This window comes from Corvus brachyrhynchos, unplaced genomic scaffold, assembly GCF_000691975.1.
Source record: "Corvus brachyrhynchos isolate BGI_N302 unplaced genomic scaffold, ASM69197v1 scaffold3, whole genome shotgun sequence".
NCBI classification, from domain to species: Eukaryota; Metazoa; Chordata; class Aves; order Passeriformes; family Corvidae; genus Corvus; species Corvus brachyrhynchos.
Window position 1 is genome coordinate 2,506,043 of NW_008237619.1, and position 6,000 is coordinate 2,512,042.

The window sequence follows — 6,000 nt, forward strand, 5'->3', positions numbered from 1 at the left end:
TTTCTGAGTTTCCAAAGAAGCCAGACTAGGAATGCAAAGGGATTCTTGAAAGCTCATTTAAGATCAAATTAAAAATTGATATGGCTTCAAGAGAGACTTGGCTTAAAAGAAATGCCAAAATTAAATCCCAGCCACTAAAAACTAAATCCAAATAGAAGACTTCTAGTGAGTTGCTCTATTAAAAGGCTTATTTATTTTTTATGCACATCTCTTTTTAAAAGGTTGACAAAAATTTTTTTAAAAATTGCATCAAGTGACAAAATTTATGGCGACCATCTGTAGGTCCTTGGGCTTAGCTCTGGACAAGCAAATAGAAACGTGTCAGGAAAACAAGTGAAGAATGGAGACAGATATCTGGGGCTCTCTAGAGACAAGCCACCTATTTAATTAACTGCAGTCATGACAGCCCCAAGGTTCCAGGTCTGTGGTGCACAGACTTCTTGTGCCATGCTTTTTCATGTTACTCTCCTGGGAGGACAGCCCTGGGAGAAGGGAGCTGGCTACTGATCCTTGCAGAGGGAGGCTCCTTCATTCTGCCTCTGGCTTCTGCCTCACCTGCTCCCTGCAAGCTGCTCTCCCACAGGGGGCCAGTCCCTGTCCTTTCACTGGGTTCCCCCAGGAACCTCCTGTGCTGGCCTCACTTTGCAATGCTTCTTCTTTCTCTGTAGAGGTCATTTCTCAGTCCCAAAGAAAGTTTCAACCCCACTATGCACATTCTACCCCTCACAGCAAGATGCAGCTTCCTCCAAGATACATAACCCACCACTCCCCGAAAATGACACTACTCTCCAAGGAGCCAGGGTAAGGAAGGAGACCCGCCCAGAGCGCTGCAGCTCCTGAGGGGACTCACCCACATGTCCAGCCTCTCCAGCACAACAGGACTGAAATTCTCCAGAGCAGCTGATGGGAAAGAACCCAGGCAGCAGAAAGCTTTTCAACCCAATTTTCATCCTCAACAGGTTATTTTATTGACGTGAAACATTTACCATCCTTTTTACCTCATTTGTCTTCCAACCCATGGACAGACCCCTTCCCCGATTCCTTCCAGCTTGCCTCAGATCCTCCAAACTCAAAGCCTGCATAGCATCCCAGGCACCCAGCTCTGCTGGAGCGGGGCTGTGGACTGCCCATGGATCCCTGGCACAGCTGCAGCTACAGGCAGCCAACCCCAGCAAGAGGTGACAGCGGCTCTCCCACTTGTCTGCAGACCAAGCGCAGAAGGATCAGGACACAAATCCAGTTAATACTGCCACTATGTTGACACCTTGGCATATTGCTTGTGTCATCTCTATTAAAAATACTGCATTTTGTGCCCAGAGGTCCCCAGAAAAGAACCAAAAACTTAACTTTTCAGGCCGTGTTCAACTTGACGCAGAAAACTAGTGACACTCAACATTTCACATCTGTCTGCAACAAAGATGTCACTGTATCATTGAACAGAAAAACCAAACATGGACAACTCGGAATTAAAAGACAGAACAAAGGGTTGTTTAGAAAGACAGGAAGATTCATTGCATTTCCCGTGTCTCTAACATTGCTGCTTTATGGTTAAGAACACCAAAACCCCCATCCTTTCTATTTGTGAGATGACAGCTACCACTTCATCAATGTGACAAACATTAAGGAGAGCACAGCTGAAAGGGAAGGGATTCTATGCAATTAAAATTCAATCTTTGATTCAATTTGGTGAATACCTGGGTTTGCTAATAACCTTTTTTGAGTTTAAATATTTATATGTTTTCATTTCAGGTTTGATAACTCATTACACATCTCTTTTCCTAGAGGATGAGAGATCAGAGAAGTCATCACTTAGTAATAACTGGATTTAAAGGGGAGAAGAACTTTTTAAAAAGCTTTCCAGTGTAACCAAAACCAAGAAACAATCAATGAATTAATGAGCTAAGGTAACAAACAGCTCAAAATCCACAGTATATGCGGTCTCATGAAATCATATTCTTTCAGATGAGGTTATGCAGGGCCTCCAGCAAGGCTGACTCTTGTTACAGAGCACATGCACGCTCTGCCTTGTCTGGAACGAAGCAAAATTATTTCATCTGGGATTTATAAAGTCATCTGAAGTGAATGTATACAGCATTACCAATCATGTTTCATCTCTACAGTGCCCAGGCCAAATTAAGTTTTGTTTCACTAACGACCAGAAGAAACAGTGATTCACAACTCAAGCAGTGAGTCAAACAAAGGATTCCAATTTTAAGATATTATAACACTGGGTGGCTTTACAGTAAGAACTCCTTTCCTTTGTGCAGTGGTTTAATCCCAGCTGGCAACTCAGCCCCCCCAGCTGCTTGCTAACCCCCACCCAGGATGGGGGAGAGAATTATAAAAGAAGGAAAACATATACTAAATTAATGACAGTTTGATAGATAAAGCAAAAGTCATGCACAAAGCAAAGCAAAATAAGGAATTAATCCCCTGGGAAAGCAGGGTTCCATCACTCCAAATGTTTCACCCCCTTTTTCCTTCTTCTCCCAGCTTTATATGCTGATTATGATGCCATATGATGTGGGATATCCCTTGGGTTGGCTGTCCCAGCTGTGTCCCCTCCGAACTTCTCATGCCCCCCCAGCCTTCTCACTGGTGTGGCATAAGAAGGTGCAGTCCTTGACTCAACAGAAACACTACATAGCAACAACTAAACAACATCAGTGTGTTATCAACACTATTCTCATACTAAATCCAAAACACAATGCAGTAACAGCTACCAGGAAGAAATGAACTGTATCCCGGTCAAAACCAGGACACTTCAGTGCAGGAGCCAAAAGCTGCAGCTCAGCCAAGCCACAAGTACACTACCTGTGTACACAGCACTTCCCAGCATTTCATCCACAGATTTAGGGTGAAGTTTTCCTAGCACATAAGCTTCTCACCTCTTCTTTATTTCTGCCTGGGCTGATACCCACCTCCCGTCAGCAGAGCCTGCTCTGGCACCCACTTTTCTCTTATGTTACAAATCAAGTGGGTTGCAGTGCCTCAGGCATCGCTAAGGCACTTCTCTGACTGAAAATAAACAGTCAGTTTTAAACAAAGCTCTCAAACTTGGCCATCCATCTTTTAAGGCTTTTCTGCTCTTCATTGTTTTTTGATTTTCAGTTTCTCAGGGAATATTAACAGTGAACTCCCTGCAGCTCCTGGCACCTCTACTATCTCTGACATTTCTCTTCAGAAACTCCTACAGCAGTGCATTGCCACTCTTGGAAAACAGACGAAACCCCAACTGATGGAGGGTGAAGACAAAAGCCCATCACTGGCACCGTCTGCACATCATTAGAGTTTCATTTGTTCTGCAACAAGATCCTCAAATGATTAGAGTCTGTTTCAACTACTCCAATAAAACACACACTGTTTTGGAAACAAGAAAGCCTCTTGAATTTTCACACTCTGAACAAAATTTGGTGAATGAGTGCTGATGGGTTCAGTGCCTGGAGATTTCTTTTCCCACAGTATAGCATGCCTACGTTCATAAACAGACTGTTCCATTACCAAGCTGATTTACCTTTTTCCTGCATAATCTGAGGACAATGTACTTATACCTGATTAAATCAAACCTGTTCTAATTCCTGACTTACTCTGCTTATTTACAAACAAAAGTCTTGATAGGCTCAATCTGATGGCAAAGTAAAACTCACTGGAATCTACTGTTTACCTCCAAAACACTTACGTGGAAATCCATCTTTCCCGAAGTCCACTGCCAAACTAAAACAATATATTCACAGAAAGGCACCTGCATAATTTGGTGGAGATTCTGTAGCCACGAATGGACACATCCTTAAGAGACAGCAAAGCCATCTTTGCCAAAACCTGGACAACTCAGCAAGGCTGTGATCTAAAGGTTGCCTTAAACATCCTTCTTAATTTCCTCCTCCTCCTCCCCCACAACATAATACACTAGACCCCAAGCTACAGCTAATTTCCTGCCAGCATAGCCCTGAAACCTGCTCAGTCCCTGTCTTTTCAAGATATAAATCTTGCAACACATAGGTCCCTGCATGCAAGTGAGCACCAGGTCTGGTTACAGGCAAAGGGTGTTTTAGTTCCTAAAACTCACAGCTTGGCACCCTCAGCAACACTAAATAAATTAAAAATCAAGTATCTGTGAATCAGATTTGACTAAGTTGCTCCCTTGCAATCCTGCAGGTTTCCGATGTGGAAAAGGGAGTGGCAGAGGAAGTCGCTCTTATGGCTTACCTCTTCCTCTGAGAAATTATCACACTGGATATTGGAGAAGGAGAAGAAATAAAACAGTGCAACAGAAAACACCCTAAATAACATTATCCCCCTCACAAACCACATATATTTTACTGTAATAACCCACTGACTACTCCAAAAATGGCACTTAAATATGACATTTTTAATTGCTCTGTCTTACTGTTAAAACATGATTCTCTCCTATTTGATAAGGATTGATGTTGTAGGTATTGTCACATCAATTGCTCTGTCCAGTAGATGGACATAATCATTTTAATCAGGTCACGACAGCTGACAATTTCAAATGCGCATCAAAAATGAAAACATTCATTACCATGTAAACACTACAGTTGGGTGACTATAAACTGAGGGTCGAGCTGCAAATAGTAAGAGACACAAATAAAAATGCCAGGGAAAAATGTTGGAGCTTTGTAACTTTTGTGCCATAGCAGCTACTCTTACCTGAAACTGAAACTGTTACAGCACTCATTTCAATGAATCTAAACTAATTCCTATGCATTTGGTAATACAAGAGACTAGACCACCTACTCAAACATTACTTTAGTAAACATCACTGCCTCCTCCCTATCTTACAGTAACACAAACCACCGTCTCATCTGGAGTAGCTCATTGAGATAAGTTGAAGGAAGAAGGAGAGTTAATGCTTTTCTGCTCAAACAAAAGCCACAGACAAGTAGAAACATAGTAAAAGAGATTTCTGTTAAAACAATGAACTCCTTTCATCATGCAGCAAAACACGGTTGACAGAGGACAAGCCAAACTCCAGTCATACTCATCTTTTCTATTTCGGTACCTTTCTGGTAGTTAAGCTCAAGAGTCAGTTATCTGACCCAATGACTGTATCATCTCATGACAGTAGTGACAAGCTCCCTGGTATCATTCTGACACTATTTCATTAACTCCTTTCCTATTGGAAATTTGAGTACACTCAAAAGATTTGCAAACTGAAACTTTAAAGTTTCACACAGAGATGGCAAATAGAAAGCTCTGGTGGTGGGCTGTGACTGTTTACTGTGCAGACTAAGAAAACCCAAACCAAACAACAGAGCTGGTGTAGAAATAAATACACTTAAATACTCTACGCCAATATAACTCACTCCTGAAACCCAAGAAATACAGACTTTCTTCATCTAAAATTTCAGGAAGGGGATTGAGTGCAAAACAGTTGTATCCAAATCCATATTCTACAGGAGCAGAAATTCTCACTGTAGAAGAGCAGAAAGACCTTAAACAGAAGTTTCTCTGTTCCCATCCTACTTGACATGACAAACTTGCCCCAGGACTACCCTGACAAATTCAATGAGAGCAGGTAGGTAAGGCCCAGAAAATCTAAGCAGATAGAAAAACTAATCAGAACAGCTTCAAAGATCATCCACTCTTTTTTCTTTTTCTTGGATGTCCTTACCATTTTTCCCCCTCTATTGCGTTTTCCCAGTCTCAGGCAACCTTTGCCCATGATCTGCTTTCCTCTGTGCTGATTTCTTTCACTGCCACTTTCGCCTGTCACTTCCTTCCGTTAATCAGTTCTCTCCAGTGCCCACTCCTTCTGACAGCTTCTGTCTCTCTTGTTTCGCTCGTCCATTTCTCCTCAATTTGTCTTCTTCCTGGGATGCTTGCCCCATATTTCCAAATGTCCCCTCTAGCTCTTTAACGCTTCTTCATTTCCCAGCACTCTCAGGGCAGCAAGCATGCCCCCAGACTAAATGCTCGTCATCACACTTGCTTGGCACACCACACTGTGACAGTGACAGCTCAAGTGGCAGCGGCTGGGGC

At 42.5% G+C, this 6,000-nt stretch overlaps 1 protein-coding gene across 11 annotated transcripts in view; it reads right to left on the bottom strand.

Moving 5' to 3' along the window:
- Window positions 1–6,000, bottom strand: part of PHLDB2 (pleckstrin homology like domain family B member 2) — a 66,128-nt gene that overhangs the window by 55,979 nt on the left and 4,149 nt on the right. Inside the window, exon 1 of one of the 11 annotated variants that reach the window (XM_017731773.1) lies at window positions 1,348–1,407. The exons of the other annotated variants lie outside the window; for them this stretch is intronic. The gene's annotated coding sequence lies outside the window, so the exon portion shown is untranslated. Of the gene's footprint in view, window positions 1–1,347; window positions 1,408–6,000 lie in introns of those variants that run through there. 11 annotated transcript variants of the gene reach the window in all.